Source organism: Bos taurus, chromosome 22 (assembly GCF_002263795.3).
Source record: "Bos taurus isolate L1 Dominette 01449 registration number 42190680 breed Hereford chromosome 22, ARS-UCD2.0, whole genome shotgun sequence".
Taxonomy (NCBI): Eukaryota; Metazoa; Chordata; class Mammalia; order Artiodactyla; family Bovidae; genus Bos; species Bos taurus.
This window is the reverse complement of record NC_037349.1, coordinates 52184258-52202171: the sequence shown is the minus strand read 5'-3', so window position 1 is coordinate 52202171 and position 17914 is coordinate 52184258. Positions and strand designations below refer to the sequence as shown.

At 39.7% G+C, this 17914-nt stretch overlaps 1 protein-coding gene across 3 annotated transcripts in view; it reads right to left on the bottom strand.

Moving 5' to 3' along the window:
* SCAP (SREBF chaperone) overlaps window positions 1-17914 on the bottom strand; it is a 99810-nt gene that overhangs the window by 61093 nt on the left and 20803 nt on the right.

The window sequence follows — 17914 nt, the reverse complement described above, 5'->3', positions numbered from 1 at the left end:
TCCCTGATTAGGTCCAATCCACAAATTCCTTTCCACTCTCCCTGGGCTGTGCTTCCAACATCAGATCATTTCAAAGCCCCTGTGGTACCGTTCTGACTTGTCTCAAGCATACTGTGCAGATTCCGGCACATGACTTGGGCAGCAGTCTAGCCTCTGGTGTGCTGTTTAGGATCAAATGCACAGATAATATTTAGGAGAACCCAGGAGTTCATACACAGTATTACGGGTTCACTTTGTTGAGCTCCTTCCTCTTTCCAGGGCTTCCCTGACAGCTCAGCTGGTAAAGAATCGCCTGCAATGCAGAAGACCCCGGTTCGCTTCCTGGGTCCGGAAGATCCTCTGGAGAAGGGATACGTTACCCACTCCATTATTCTTGGGCTTCCCCTGTGGCTCAGCTGGTAAAGAATCTGCCTGCAATGAGGGAGACCTGGGTTCGATTCCTGGGTTGGGAAGATCCCCTGGAAAAGGGAAAGGCTACCCACTCCAGTCCAAAGGGTCGCAAAGAGTCGGACATGACTGAGCGACTTTCACATTCCTCTTTACAACCTTTCCAAGACATTCCAGCTCCCAGAGGACCTTTTGCGGGTCTACTGGCAAGAAAGGAAAGAATTTCATTTCTTTCTACTGCTGAGCACCTCCCACAACTGTGACTGCTTCCCGGGTCAAGTAGTAAGGATTAAGAACAAAATCAGCAAATTTCTTCATGCTCTTGAGACCACAATCCCTGTAAACAGAAGGATTCCTCTCCCTGCTGGCCGCCAATGTCACTATTGCCTTCACCACCACAAAATTTCATGGGGGACAAGAGCAGGAGAAAATGGAGGGGAGAAAAACAAATAAACAAGACACAAGCTTTTCTTCCTGCATCCCTACCCTCTAATCTCTTAAGAAGTCCCTTTCTCACTCCTCAGACTAGAAAGACAGGCTTCTCTTGAACTTCTGTCCAAACCTAGTGTCCAGTTCCAGGTTCTGGGTTACCTTTGAGTCCATGCTAGAAGATACTCTATGGAGAGAAAAAACAAAAACAGTTTCCTTTCCAATCGCTGGCCCATGCCATCGGCCCTAGTCATTTAATTGTATTTAGCCAGGACTTCCCAGGTGACGCCAGTGGTAAAGAACCTGCCTGCCAATGCAGGAGATGTAAGAGATACATAGAGAATGGGCTCCCCTGGTAGCTCAGCAGGTAAAGAATTTGCCTGCAACACAGGAGACCCTGGTTCAATTCCTGGGTCGGGAAGTTTGCTTGGAGAAGGGACAGGCGGCTACCCACTCTAGTTTTTTGGGCTTCTCTGGTGGCTCAGATGGTAAAGAGTCCGTCTATAACGCGGGAGACCTGATTTTGATCCCTGGTTTGATCCTGCTGGGAAGATCCCCTGCAGGAGGGCACAGCAACCCACTCCAGTATTCTTGCTTGGAGAATCTCACAGACAGAGGAGCTTGATGGGCTACAGTCCATAGGGTCGCACAGTTTCGGACACAGTGAAGCTACTTAGCACACATGCAGCCAGAGGCCCAGGGTACTGTGTGCTTACTACATGCTGAGCAAAATCAGGACCCTAACATTTTCACTTGTTTGTTTTAAGGCCATGTCATGCAGACTTAATTCCCAACCAGGGATCGAACCCGTGCACCCTCCATGGGTAGCATGGAGTGTTAACCACTGAACTGCCAGGAAAATTCCAGAAGCCTTACATTTTTAACATAAACATCTTAAATTTTCAGGTTCTTTGCCATTAATGAAACTTTCCATACTATGGTCCTTGGCATCATTTTGTCAATCATATCGTTATTCCATTGTGAGAAGCATGGCCTTTCTGTGTTTAGCAACTTTTCTAAAGAAAACATGTACGTTTCCAATCAGAAAAAAAATTAAGTAAAGGATATAGGCAAAAGACGCACAACAGGACTTCCCTGGTGGTCCAGTGGTCAGAAGACTCTGCACTTCCAATGCAGGGTCATGGGTTCTATCCCTGGCTGGGGAAGTTCCACATGCCACGTGGTCAAAAAAAAACCACAACAAGAGAATGGAAAGAAACGTTGGTAACAGTGGTTGTTTTTCTCCATGTGATATTCTTACATGCAGAGGCAGTTTAAGTCAACTTTCTGTACTTGTAACCTTTTTATAATGACTATTGAGTCAACATTAAGTAAACTTTTAAAGTTTAGCATAAAATATTACAAAAAAGCACACAGATTATAAGCACACAGCTCCATGAAAGTAAACACAGCCATTTGATCTAAATATCACTCGATCAAGAATGAGAGTATCACCCCCAAGTGACCTTTTATGAGTTGCAATGGCAATTACTTTTCAATTACAGAAGTGGTATACATGGATTCCTATCAAAAGTACCAGAAGGCAGTTCCGATTTTACTTATTTTAATGCTTATTATCTTCACAGATCGTCAAGATATGTAATATTCACTTTTTCAACTCTTACAAAATCTTCCATATGTTTTCTACAGGTTGATTCTAAAACTTAATAACCATTAAAAAAGCATTTGGAGTAGCTGCTAATGACATTTTCATTTACTGAGAAATCCCTAGCAGGTCTGATAGGAGTTGTATCTCTCCTAAAGCCCGGAAGAGATGATGGCTTCAAGTGCAAAGACAGCAATATGAGACTTCACGGAATATGAAAACTCCATGAAACATGACACCAAAGGAACACAGCAATTCTTCAATTACTGACCCCAAAGAAATGGAGATCTGCAATGTACCCAACAGAAAATTCAAAATATTTGTTTTAAAGATATCCTTAATGAGCTGCAAGAAAACAGACAATTCAATGAAGTCAGAAAAATAATACACGAACAAAAGTGTTGGTCACTCAGTTGTGTCCGACTCTTTGTGACCCCAGGGACTGTAGCCCACCAGGCTCCTCTGTCCGTGAGATTTCCCAGGCAAGAATACTGGAGTGGGTTGCCATTTTCTTCTCCAGGGGATCCTCCTGACCCAGGGACAGAACCCAGGTCTATTGCGTTGCAGGTGAGATCTTTACCATCTGAGCCCCAAGGAAGTCACATGAACAAAAGGAAAAATTTAACAGAGAGACATAGATCATAAAAAGAACCAAACACAAATCATGGTGCTGAAAACTAAAATGAATGAAATGAAAATGCACTGCTGCTGCTGCTGCTAAGTCGCTTCAGTCGTGTCCAACTCTTAGCGACCCCATGGACTGCAGCCCACCAGGCCCCTCTGTCCATGGGATTTTCCAGGCAAGAGTACTGGAGTGGGGTGCCATTGCCTTCTCCATGAAAATGTACTAGGAAGTATTAATAACAGACTTAATCAAGAAGAAGAAAAAAAATCCATGAAGTCAATGACAGGTCATTTGAAATTATCCAGGTTAAGGTGAATGAAGAGAAAATATGAAAAAGTGAAGAAAGCCTTCACAAATTATGGGGTATGAAGAGAAACAACCTAAGCATTATTGGAGTCCCCAAAGGAAGAGAGAGGGAGAAAGGGGCAGAAAACTTATTTAAAGAAATAATAGATGAGATCTTCCCAATCTGTGAAGAGATTTAGACATCCAAGTTTTTATAGGTCCCCCAAAAGATCTCGAGACACACCATAATGAAATCACCTAAAATCAAAGACAAAGAGAATTTTAAAAGCAACTAGAGAAAAAAATTGCTCACATACAAGGAAACTCCCATAAGGCTACCAGTGGATTCCTCACATATTGCAGGCCAAGAGAGAATGAAATGATTTATTCAAAATGCTGCAAAAAAAAAAGGAAAGAAATCTGCCAACTTATATCCAGAAAAGCTGAAAACTCTAATTTGAAAAGACAGATGTACCCTAATGTTCTCAGCAGTACTATGTACAACAGATAAGTACCCCTCAAAAGATGAATGGATAAAGAATATGTGTTCTTTATGTGATACACACATACCCACGCACATGCATACAATGGAATATTTCTCAGCCATTAAAAAAAGAAAGAAATCCTGCCATTTGCAGCAACATGGATGGACCTGGAGTACATCACACCAAGTGAAGACAAAGACAAGTATTATATCATACCACTTAAATGTGAAGTCTAAAAAATAATACAAACCATCTTATTAACAAAACAAAAACAGGATCACAAAGCAGGTCTTGGTAAATTTAAGAAAGTTGAAATTATATCAAGCATCTTTTCCAACCACAACGCTATGAGATTAGAAATAAACTACAAGAAAAAAAAACTATAAAAAACACAAACACATAGAAGACAACACGCTGCTACACAAGCAGTGGGCACGGAAGAGCTCAAAGAGGACTCAGAAGACACCTAGTGATGAAGGAGAACAAAAGCACGCGGTCCCAAACCTACAGGGTACGGGCAGAGCAAATCCGAGAGAGCGTTTCACAGCAACACAACCATATTTCAGGAAAAAATAATCTCAAATAAACAATCTAAACTTACACCAAAAGCAACTAGAGAAAGAGCAAAACCTAAAGTTAGTAGAAGGAAAGAAATCATAAAGGTCAGAGCAGAAATAAATGATATAAAGCAACGATATCCCAATAAAAATTAATAAAATAAAGATATAGATGAAGAAAACAATACGAACGGTCAATGAAACTAAAAGCTGATTCTTTGAAAAGATAACAAAACTGATAAACCTTTAGACAGACTCTTCAAGAAAAAAGGGAAATGACTCAAATCGAAATCAGAAATGAAAAGGAAGTTACAACTGACAGCACAGAAATACAAAGAATCATAAGAGACAATTACATTTTTGAAAAATATAAATGTCCAGGTATTGTTTCTTTCCTCCAAAGCTCCAGAAATGTTTCTGATGAGCAGCCGTGCTTAAAAACAACTGGACTATATGACGATCTTTCACTTTTATCTAGTTTGTTCCACTTTTTCTATTTCATATTCAGGACTTCCATTTCCTTTATGTTTTCTAATTTCTCCATCCCTTCTCTTTTTTTACGTTCTTTCTCAAGCCTTTATCAAGTGTAGTATATACACACACACATATATAGCACGTATAATATATATTTTAGAAAACTAATGAATTTTTGTCTAACTAAAAAATTTATGACATTTTTATTCCACTTGTTTGACCCAGTATGAATAGAATGCTAGATTTCTAATTTAAAAAAATAGATATGCAACAAGAAACAAAAGTTCACCATATAGCACTGGGAACTGTAGTTAATATCTTTAATAACCTATAATGGAAAATAATCTGAAAAATAATATATGAATATATGTGTAACTGAATCACTTTGCTGTGTACCTAAAACACTGTAAGGCAACTATACTTTCATAATATATATATTTTAAAAACAGACTATTATAGCAACCGTACACCAATGAAAAGGACAACTTGGAAGAAATGGAGAAATTCTTAGGTACAATTTCCTAAGACTGAAATAGGAAGAAACAGAAAATATGAACAGACCAATCACAAGTACTGAAATTAAAACCGTGATTAAAACACTCCCAACAGGACTTCCCTGGTGGTCCAGTGGTTAAGAATTTGCCAGTCAATGCGGGGACACAGGTTCCATTCCTGGTCCAGGAAGACTGCACATGCTGTGGGGCAACCAAGCCTGTGCTCCACAGCTACTGAGTCCACACGCCTGAGAGCCTGTGCTCTGCAACAAGAGAAGCCACCGCAATGTAACACAACAAGAAGCCCACTCACCACAACTAGAAAGGAGCCCTCGCGCTCTACAACTAGAGAAACCCCACGTGCAGCAACAAAGACCCAGTGCAGTCAGAAAAAAGAATAATGGCTACCATTTTTTTTTTAAATTAATATTAAAAAAAAGAGAGAAAGAAAAAGAAACGTGTCTACCTTGAAAAAAAAAAAACAAACCTCTCAACAAACAAAAGTCCAGAACCAGATGGCTACACAGGCCAATTCTGTCAAACATTTAGAGAAGAGCTAACACTTATCTTTCTGAAACTGTTGCAAAAAACTGCAGAGGAAGGAAATCTCCCAAACTCATTCTGTGAGGCCAACCATCACCCTGATACCAAAACCAGACAAACATACCACACACACACACACAGAATAACAGGCCAAGATCACTAAAGAACAGACACAGAAATCCCCAGCAAAATTCTAGCAGCCCAAATCCAACAATACATTAAAAAGATCATACATCATGATCAAGTGGAATTTATCCCAGGTATGCAAGGGTTTTTCAATATCCATAAATCAGTGTGATACACCACATCAACAAATTGAAGACTAAAAACTATACGATCATCTCAATAGATGTAAAGAAAACTTTTGACAAAATACAACATCCATTTACAATAAAAACTCCCCAGAAAACAGGCACAGAGGGAACCTACCTCAACATAATAAAGTCCACTTATGACAAACCTACAGCTAACATCATACTAAATGGTGAAGCGCTGAAAGCATTTCCTCTAAGATCAGGAACAAGACAAGAATACCCACTCTCGTCACTTTTATTCAACAGAGTTTTTGGAAGTCCTAGCCATGGCAATCAGAAAAGACAAAAGAAATAAAAGGTATCCAAATTGGAAAAGGGAAAGAACCAGTTAAAGTGTCACTATTTCAGATGACATGATACTGTACACAGGAAATTCTAACAGCACTACTAAAGCTCATTAATGAATTTGGCAAAGTTACAGGTTACAAAATTAAAACACAGAAGTCTGTTGAATTTCTATACACTAACAATGAAAGATCAGAAAGAGAAGTTCAAGAAACAACTCCATTTACCAGCATATCAAAAAGAATAAAATACTGTACCTAGGAATAAGGAGACAAAAGACCTGTGCTCTGAAAATTATGACACTGATGAAAGAAACTAGAGATGACACAAACAGAGGGAAAGATACATCATGTTCTTGGATTGGAATAATCGATACTGTTAAAATGACATACTACCAAAGGCAATCTGTAGATTCAGTGCAATCCCTATCAAATTACCAATGGCACTGTTATTAGAACTAGAACAAAATATCTTAAAATTTGTGTGGAGACACAAAATATCCCACATAGCCAAAGCAATCTTGACAAAGAAAAATGGAGCTGGAGGAAAAGGCCCCCTTTCTTCAGACCACACTACAAAGTTATAATTATCCAAACAATATGGTATGGGCACAAAAACAAAGACGGATCAAAGGAAGAGGACAGAAAGCCCAGAAATAAACCCATGGACCCATGGCCAGTTAATCTAGACAAAGGAGGCAAGACTACACAATGGAGGAGAGACAGTCCACACAGTGCTTGGAAAACTGGACAACTCACATGCAAAAAGATAAAATTAAAACATTAACACTATACATACACACAAAAAATTCAAAATGGATAAAAGATCTAAACATGATGCTGAAAACTATAAAACTCAGAGAAAAACACAGGCAGAATACTCTCACGACAGAAATCTCAGCAATATCTTTTTGATCTGTCTCCCAGAGTAATGGAAATAAAAACAAATATAAACAAATGAGACCTAATTAGGCTCAAATTTTGCACAGCAAAGGAAACCATAAACAAAATGAAAAACAACTCACATACTGGGAGAAAATATTTGCCAGTGATGTGACCAACAAGGGATTAGTATCCAAAATTTACAAACAGCTCATGTGGCTTAGTATCATCAAAAGAAACAACCCAATCAAAAAATAAGCAGAAGACCTAAACAAACATTTCTCCAGAGAAGACTTACAGAGGGCCAAGAGGCACATGAAGAGATGTTCAACATCGCTAATTACAGAAATGCAAATCAAAACTAAAATGGATATCACTTCACACCAGTCAAAATGGCTATCATCAAAATCCACAAACAATAAATGCTGGAGATGGGGTGTAGAGAAGGGAACCCTCCTACACTGTTAGTGGGAATACAAAATGAAGCAGCCACTATGGAAAAAAGAAGTATGGAGATTCCTAAAGAAAATACAAATAGAACTACCATAAGATCCTGCAATCCCACTCCTGGGCATGTATCCAGGGAAAACCTGGTCTGAAAAGATACATGCACTCCCCATGTTCTTTTCAGTACTGTTTACAATAGCCAAGACATGGAAGCAACCTAAATGTTCACCAAAAGAAGAATGGATAAAGAAGATATGGTACATATTTACAATGGAGTATCACTCAGCCATTAAAAAGGATGAAATAATGCCATTTGCAGCAACAAGGATGGACCTAGAGAGTGTCACACTAAGTGAAGTAAGTCAGAGTAAGAGAAATATGGTATGATGTCATTTATATGCAGAGTCTTTGAAACATTATACAAGTGAACATATTTACAAGACAGAAATAGACTCACAGGCTTAGAGAACAAACTTATGGTTACCAGAGAGGACAGGCTGTGGGAGGGACAGTTAGGGAGTTTGGGACTGACATGTACACATTGTTATACTGAAAAAGGATAACCAACAAGGACCTACTGTATAGCAAAGGGAACTCTGCTCAATACTATGAAACAACCTAAATGGGAAAACAATGAAAAAGAACAGATACCTAAAAAACATTGAATCATTTTGCTGTACACCTGCAACTAACACCACATTGTAAATCAACCATATTTCAATAAAACAAAACAAAGCAAAAAAATCTGCCAACCAAGAACACTTTACCTGGCAAACCTACCCTTCAGAAATGAAGGAGAGATAAAGACTCTTCCACACAGGAAACTTCTTGGTGGTCCTGTGGTTAAAAATCCACCTGCCAATGCAGGGGACATGGGATCGATCCTTCGTCCAGAATCTAAGATCCCACATCCACAGGGCGACTAAGCCCACGGCCACAACTACTGGAGCCATGTGCCCTGGAGCCCAGGCTCTGCAACAAGAGAAGCCACGGCAACGAGACCCCAGCACAGCTAGTGCCGCACCCCACTGGCCACAACCAGGGGGCTTGCTCATAGCAAAGAGTCCAGTGCAGCAAAAAAGAAATATATAAATTAAAAAAAAAAAAGATTTTCCCAGTCAGACAAGTGTGTAAAGCATTCATCATCACTACATCTGCCTTACAAGAAATACTAAAAGGAGTTCTTCCAGCTGAAATGAGAGGACATTACTAACAGGAAAACATAAGGAAATATAAAACACACTGGTAAAGGCAAGTATACAATCAAATTCAAAATACAGTTGGCCCTCCCTATTCAAGAATTCCACATTCACAGACTGAAAGAAACTGAATGAAAATATTTGAGGAAAAAAAGTCTCAGAAAGTTCCAAAAAGTAAACCTTGAATATGCACTACTCCAGCTACAATTTACATAGCATTTACAACTACGTACATGATATTTACACTGCATTAGGTATTATAAGAAATCTACAAATGACTTACAGGTTATAGGTAAGCACTACTCCATTTTATCCAAGGGACTTAGGCATCCATGGATTCTGGGTATACACAAGGGATGAGGGGGTGTCATGGAACCAATCTCCTACATACTGAGGATGACTTTAGTACTGTATTATGCTGGTATGTTATCTCTTAACTCTAGTATAAAGGATAAAGCACAGAAGTATTAAAAGTCACTATAGCTACAATAATTTCTACATGAATATACAATATAAAAAGATGTAAAGTGTGATATCAAAAACATAAAGTGGAAGAAGAGAGAAAAGCACGGAATTTTTATATGCTATCAAAGTTAAGTTATTAGCTTAAAATTGATTCTTATAACTGTAAGGTGTTTTTTATAACCCTCACAAAAATCACAAAACAGAAAACTAGAGCAGACAGATAAAAGATCAAGATCAAAACATGCCACTAAGGATTCTCCAAAATATACAAGCAGTTCAGGCAGCTCAATATCTGAAAAACAAACCCAATTAAAAAATGGGCAGCAGACCTAAACAGACATTTCTCCAAAGAAGACATACAGAAGGCCATCAAACACATGAAAAAATGTTCAACACCACTCATTATTAGAGAAATGCAAATCAAAACTACAATGAGGTATCACCTCACACTAGTAAAAATGGCCATTATCAAAAAATCTATAAACAATAAATGCAGGAAAGAATGTAGAGAAAAGGGAGCGCTCTTGCACAGTTGGTACGAATGTAAACGGACATAGCCACTAGGGAGAACAGTGTGGAGATTTATTTAAGAAAAAAAATAAATAAATAAAACTACCATAGGACCCAGTAACCCCACTCCTAGGCATATATCCTGAGAAAACCATACCTGAAAAAGACATATGTACCCCAATGCTCAGTGCAGCACTATTTACAACAGCCAGAACACAGAAGAAACCTAGATGTCCACTGAAAAATGAATGGATAAGGAAGTTGAATGGATAAGGAAGTTGTGCTATATATATACAATGGAATATTACTCAGCCATAAAAAGGAACAAAATAAACAAAAAGGAATAAATCTGAGTCAGTTTCAGTGAGGTGGATGAACCTAGACCCTGTTATAAAGAGTGAAGTAAGTCAGAGAAAAACAAATATGGTATAACAATGCATATACACAGAATCTGGAAAAATGGTGCTGATGAACCTATTAGCAGGGCAGCAATAGACGCAGAGAGAACAGACTGTGGACACAGAGGGGGAAGGAGGCGGGCCAAACTGAGAAAGCAGCGCTGACACATGCACATTACCACGTGTAGACAGAAGCTAGGGGGACGTTGCTGATAACACGGGGAGCTCAGCAGTGCTCTGTGGCAGCCTAGAGGGGTGGGATGGGGGGCTGGGAGGGAAGCTCAAGACGGAGGGGGCGTGTGTATACTTATGGCTGAGTCACATTGTTTTACGGCAGAAACCAACACAACATTGTAAAGAAATTACTCTCCAATTAATAAAAACAAACAAACAAAATTGTTAAAATACAACTCTTTGCTTTACATTGGAGGCTGATTAGATGGGTTTTATTTTTTGTTTTTTTTTTGTGGGAGGTGATAGATATGTATATTATCTTGATTGCAGTGATAGTTTCGGGATGTGTATGTATATATATATATGTTAAATTCATCAAATTGTACTTTAAATATTATGCAATTTACTGTATGACAATTTTACCTCAATTAAGGCACTAAAAATACTTTTAAAAAACTATACCACTAAGGAAAATTATCAATTAAAAAAATGATATCAAGAGGAAGAAAGGAACAAAGGAACTACAAAACAGTCAGAACATAAAAAGATACAACCAGCTGAGCTAACGAAAAGACCTAGTAAATCTTTACCTATCAATAATTACTTTAAATTTTAAATCTTTAAATCATCCATCTATTCAAAAGGCGTAGAGTAGCTGAATGGATTTAAAAAAAAAATAGACCGAACTATATGCTTCCCACAAGAGACTCAATTTAGCTTTTTTTTTCCATCATCAAGGAGAAACTTTATTAGCACAGGTAACCAGATGACATTTTATATGTTTATATCTATCTATCTATAAATATATTTATATCTATTCAAAGAGACTCAGTTTAGCTTTAAGGACACAAAAAGACTCAAAGTAAAGGGATGGAAAAAGATATTTCATGCAAATGAAAGCAGAAATGGCTATACTTACATCAGATAAAAACTTAACAAGAGGGCTTCACTGCAGGCTCACTGGTAAAGAATCTGCCTGGTAAGGCAGGAGACATGGGTTGAATCCCTGACCCAGGAAGATCCCACATGTCACAGAGCAACTAAGCCCATGAGCCACAACTACCAAGAGTGAGCTCCAGGGCCCATGCTCTGCAACCAAAGAACCACCTCAGGGAGAAGACCATGCGCCACGACAAGCGCACAGCCCCCGCTCACCACAACCAGAGAAAAGCATGTGCAGCAACGGAGACCCAGCGCAGCCAAAGATAAACGAAAACAAAACAAACAAAAATACTTTTTAAAGCTGGACAAGAGACAAAAAAGGTCACTATATAATGAAAACAAAGTCAATTCATCAGAGGATGTAACACTTGCAAATACACACGCACCCAGTATCAGAGCACCTAAATATGTTAAACAAATACTAACAGATCTGACGGGAGAAAAAGACAATACAGTAACAGTAGGGGACCTCTATACCCCACTGTCAACAAAACAGAGACTGTCCAAACAGAAAATCAGTAAGGAAGCATTTGAATTTGAACTAAACTCCAGAACAAATGGACCCATCAGACATACATGGCACAAACTATTTCATGCAAACAGCACCAGAACACACATTCTTCTCAAGCGCACACGGAACATTCTTCAGGATAGATCCTGAGTTAGGCCAGAAAACAAGTCTTAGAAAATGTATTAAGAATGAGGGAGGGCCTTCCCTGGTGGTCCAGTAGAGAATTCGCTTTGCAATACAGGCGATACAGGTTTGATCCCTGGTCAGGGAACTCACACCCCACACGCCAAGGAGCAACTGAGCCCGTGCGCTGCGACCACTGAGCCTGCGCCACCACGAGGCAGAGGCTGGCGCTGCAACGCAAGGCCCTGCAGAAGCAGCTAAGGCGGACACGGCCAAGACAGCAACACTTAAACAAGGAAGCATCCTTCTGACCACAATAGTGTGAAACTAGGAATCAGTAACAGGAGGAAAAATGGAAATTTCACAAATGTGGAGACTAAGCAACAAACTCTTGAAGAACCAATAGATTAGAGAAGAAATCAAAAGATAATCTAAAAAATTTTAAAAATCATGATACAAAAATGGAAACACAACATACCAGAACTTATGGAATGCAGCAAAAGTAGTTTTAGGAGGAAAGTTTATAATAATAAAGGTCTATGCTTAGAAAAAAGAACTATCTCAAATAGACAACCTAACTTTACACCTCAAGAACCAGAAAAAGAAGAAACTAAGCCTTCTACTTAGAAGGAAGGAAATAACAAAGATCAGAGTGGAAACAGTCTAAAAAGACAACAGAAAAGATGAATGAAACCAAAAGCTCGTTTTCTTGAAAAGACAAAACTGACACACCTTTAGCTAGACTCACCAAAAGAGAGGATTCAATCAGAAATGAAAGCAGATGATATCACAGAAATATAGAGGATCATAGGTCCAGTACTTTGGCCACCTCATGCGAAGAGTTGACTCATTGGAAAAGACTCTGATGCTGGGAGGGATTGGGGGCAGGACGAGAAGGGGACGACAGAGGATGAGATGGCTGGATGGCATCACTGACTCGATGGACGTGAGTCTGGGTGAACTCCGGGAGTTGGTGATGGACAGGGAGGCCTGGTGTGCTGCGATTCATGGGGTCACAAAGAGTCGGACATTACTGAGCAACTGAATTGAACTGAACTGAGAGACTTCTATGAAAAATTAGATGCCAATAAAATTGACAACCAAAAAGAAATGAATAGAATCTTAGAAATATACGACCAATAAGACTAAATCAAGAATAGAAAATCTGAACAGGCTGATTACTAGTGAGAAGACAGAACGTTTCAGTCACTCAGTTGTGTCCAACTCTTTGTGACTTCGTGGACTGTAGTCCACCAGGCTCCTCTGTCCACAGAATTCTCTGGCACAAATACTGCAGCTGGGTAGTTCCAGCTTCCGGTTCAAGATGACAGAGCAGAAGGACATGCACTCATCTTCTGCCAGAGCACCAAAATCTCAACTAGCTGTTGAACAACTATCGACTGGCAGCACCCACCATCCTGATATCCAACATCCAAAGACAAAGAAGAAGCCACAGTGAGATGGAAGGAGGGTTGCAATCATGATAAAATCAAATTCCGTAACTGCCAGGTGGGCGACCCACAAACTGGAGAACAATAAATCAAAGAAGTTCTCCACAGTTATGAAGGTTCTGAACCCCACATCAGGCTTCCCAGCCTGCGGATCCAACAAAGGGAACTGGGAGTCCCCAGGGAATCTGATCTTGAAGGCCAGCGGGATTCGATTATAGGACTTCCACAGGGCTGAGGGAAACAGAGACTCCAGTCTTGGAGAGCACAAACAAAATCATGCACCGAGACCCACAGCAAAGGAGCAGTGACCCTACAGGTGACTGATCAAAACCACCTGCTAGTGTTGGAGGGTCTCCTGTGGAGGCGCAGGTCAGCAGGGGCTCCCCACAGGGACGGGGGCACTGGCAGTAACAGTCCTGGAAGATTCCCCTTGGAGTAAGCCCTCTTGGAGGTCACCATTAACCCTACCATAGAGCTTGCAGATCCCAGAGTTGGGTCACCTCAGGCCAAACAACTAACAGCAAGGGAGCGCAACCCCACCCATCAGCAGATAACTGGATTAGCTCACCAATGCAAAACCCAGTTTTTCCCCACAGCCAGTCCCTCCCATGTAGAAGGTTACTCAAGCCCTTTAGCCTCCTCCATCAGAAGGCAGACAGAAGAAGCAAGAGAGTCACAATCCCACAGCAGCTAGAACAAAAACCACATTACAGAAAGTGAATCAGGGTGAAAAAGCAGACAGTTATGTCCCAGAGGAAGGGACAACATAAAACTGCAGAAAAACAACTAAATGAAGTGGAGATAAGCAACATTCTAGAAAAAGAATTCAGAATAATGATAGTGAAGATGATCCAGGATCTCAGGAAAACAATGGAGAAGATGTAAGAAATGTTTACCAAAGACCTAGCAGAACTAAAGAACAAACAACAAACAGAGATGAATAATACACTAGAAAGAATCAACAGCAGAATAACTGAGGCAGAAGAATGGATAAATGACCTGGGGGACAGAATGGTGGAAATCACTGCCAAAGAACAGAATAAAAAAGATAATGAAAAAAAAAAGGAAACAGCCTAAAACACACCAACACTTGCATTATAGGGGTCCCAGAAGGAGAAAAGAGAGAAAGGACCTGAGACAATATTTGAAGAGATAACAGCTGAAAACTTTCCTAACATGGGAAAGGAAATAGTTAACCAAGTCCAGGAAGTAGAGAGTCCCAGGCAGGAGAAACCCAAGGACGAACACACCAAAACACATAGTAATTAAATGAACAAAAATTAAAGACAAAGATAAAATATTAAAAGGCCCGAGGGAAACATGACAACAACCTACCAGTTGATTTCTCAACAGAAACTGTACAAGCCAGAAGGGAATGGCAAGATTTATTTAAGGTGACAAAAGGGAAGAACCTGCAGCCAAGAACACCCTACCCAGCAAGACTCACATTCAGATTTGATGGAGAAATCAAAAGCTTTCAAGACAAGCAAAAGCTAAGAGAACTCAGCACCACCAAACCAGCTTTACGACAAATACTAAAGGAACGTCTCTAGACAGAAAACAGAAGAGAAGGAAAAGACCTACTGAAAATAACCCAAAATAATTAAGAAAATGGTAATAGGACCATACATATGGGTAATTCCCTTAAATGTAAGTGGATTAAATGCACCAACCAAAAGACATAGACTGGCTGGGCAGATGAAAAAATGTGCATGTATGCACTTCCACTTACCACATCATTCTGCTTGACCACCCCCCACAAGTTGTTGGTAATTATTTTATTTTTTACTTATTTATTTATTTTTTTAACTAATTTTTTTTTCATTTTATTTTATTTTTAAACTTTACAATATTGTATTAGTTTTGCCAAATATCGAAATGAATCCGCCACAGGTATACCCACGTTCCTCATCCTGAACCCTCCTCCCTCCTCCCTCCCCTACCCTCCCTCTGGGTCGTTCCAGTGCACCAGCCCCAAGCATCCAGTACCGTGCATCGAACCTGGACTGGTGACTCGTTTCATACATGATATTATACATGTTTCAATGCTATTCTCCCAAATCTCCCCACCCTCTCCCTCTCCCACAGAGTCCATAAGACTGATCTATACATCAGTGTCTCTTTTGCTGTCTCGTACACAGGGTTATTGTTACCATCTTTCTAAATTCCATATATATGCGTTAGTATACTGTATTGGTGTTTTTCTTTCTGGCTTACTTCACTCTGTATAATAGGTTCCAGTTTCATCCATCTCATTAGAACTGATTCAAATGTATTCTTTTTAATGGCTGAGTAATACTCCACTGTGTATATGTACCACAGCTTTCTTATTCATTCATCTGCTGATGGGCATCTAGGTTGCTTCCATGTCCTGGCTATTATAAACAGTGCTGCGATGAACATTGGGGTACACGTGTCTCTTTCCCTTCTGGTTTCCTCAGTGTGTACGCCCAGCAGTGGGATTGCTGGATCATAAGGCAGTTCTATTTCCGGTAATTATTTTATATTGTTAGGTTAATCATGTTCCTATTATGGCCTGCAACTGCAACTACCTTTTATTCTTTGTCTGGCTATTGACTGTGGAAACTGATAAAAATCTTTTACTATTGTGATTATGTAACTATTACTCACATAATACCACTGTATCATGATTGGTCAACAGAAAAATAATAGAATTCTATATCACTAAAACTATCATTCAATAGAAAAAGTTGTAATCACTTTTTAAAACCCAATGCATATCAGAATCATCTTGGATTAAAAAAAAAAAAATGCCCAGGCATTACTTTTTTCCCTCTCCAAAGCTCCAGATACCTTTCTAATGAGCGGCCATGTTTAAGAACAACTGGACTATATGATTGATGACTTTTATCTAGTTTGTTTCACCTCTTCTATTCAGGGCTCCCATTTCATTTAGTTTATATTTTACAAATTTTCCATCATTTCTTTTGTTTTTGATGTTCTTTCTCAAGCCTTTATCAAGCATAGTAGAAAAGCTTTTGTATACATAAATAATATGCATTTTATATATATTTAAAAACTTATGATTTTTTGCCTAAAAAATTTATGACATTTGGTGGGGAGGGGTGGGAAGAATATTGGAGTGGGCAGCCATTCTCTTCTCCAGGGGATCTTCCCAAATCCAGGGATCAAAACCAGGTCTCCTGCATTGCAGGTAGATTCTTTACCATCTAAGCCACCAGGAAAGCCAGAAGAGACTGAATGAGAAATCAAAAACCTCCCAACAAACAAAAGCCCAGGACTAGATGGCTTTACTGGTGAATTCTACCAAACATTTAAAGAGGAGTTAAGGCCAATCGGTCTCAAATTCTTCCAAAAAAACTGAAGAGGAAGGAAGTTTTCCATACTCATTTTAAGAGGCCAGCATTACCCCGATACCAAAGCCAGACAGGGGACACTGTGAGAAAAGAAAATTATAGGACAATATCCCTGACAAAAAGAGAGTCAAAACTCAACAAAATCTTAGTAAACTAAATTCAGCAGCACACTGAAAAGATCACACACTTCCCTGGTAGAGAATTTCCCTGGTGGGCCAGTGGTTAAGAATCTGCTTGCCAATGCTGGGGACATGGGTTTGATCTCTGGTCCAGGAAGATCCCACATGTCACGAAGCAGCTGAGCCCATGCGCCACAACTACTGAGCCCATGTGCTGGAACTACTAAGCCCAAGTGCTAGAACTACTGAACACCTACACAGCCTGTGCTCAGTAATAAGAGAAGCCCTTGCGATGAGAAGCCTGCGCACTCCAACGAAGAGTAGCTCCTCCTCGCTGCAACTAGAAAAAGACTGAGCACAGAAACAAAGGCCCAGCACGGCCATCAGTTAGTTAATTATTTAAAAAAGATCACACACCATGACCAAGAGGATTTACTCTGGAATGTAAAGATGGCTCAACTTGCAAATTAATAAAGGTGATACTACACAGTCACAGAATAAAAATCCTATGATCATCAACAAATACAGAAAAAACGTAACAAAACTCAGCATCCTGTCATGATAAGAAAAAACTCTCAACATACTGGGAACAAAGGAATGTACTCAACAGAGTAAAGGCCATATATGACAAGCCCACAGTTAACATCATCATCAATGGTGAAAAGCCAAACGTTTTTCCTCTAAGAGCTGGAGCAAAACAAGGGTGTCCATTACTTTTTTTTTTTCCTGGCCGTGCCATGTGGCTTGTGGGATTTCAGTTCTCTGACCAGGGATTAAACTCAAGCCCTCATCATTAAGAGCATGGAGTCCTAACCACTGGACCACCAGGGAATTCCCATCAAAGTGAAAGTTGTGCAGTCATGTCCGACTCT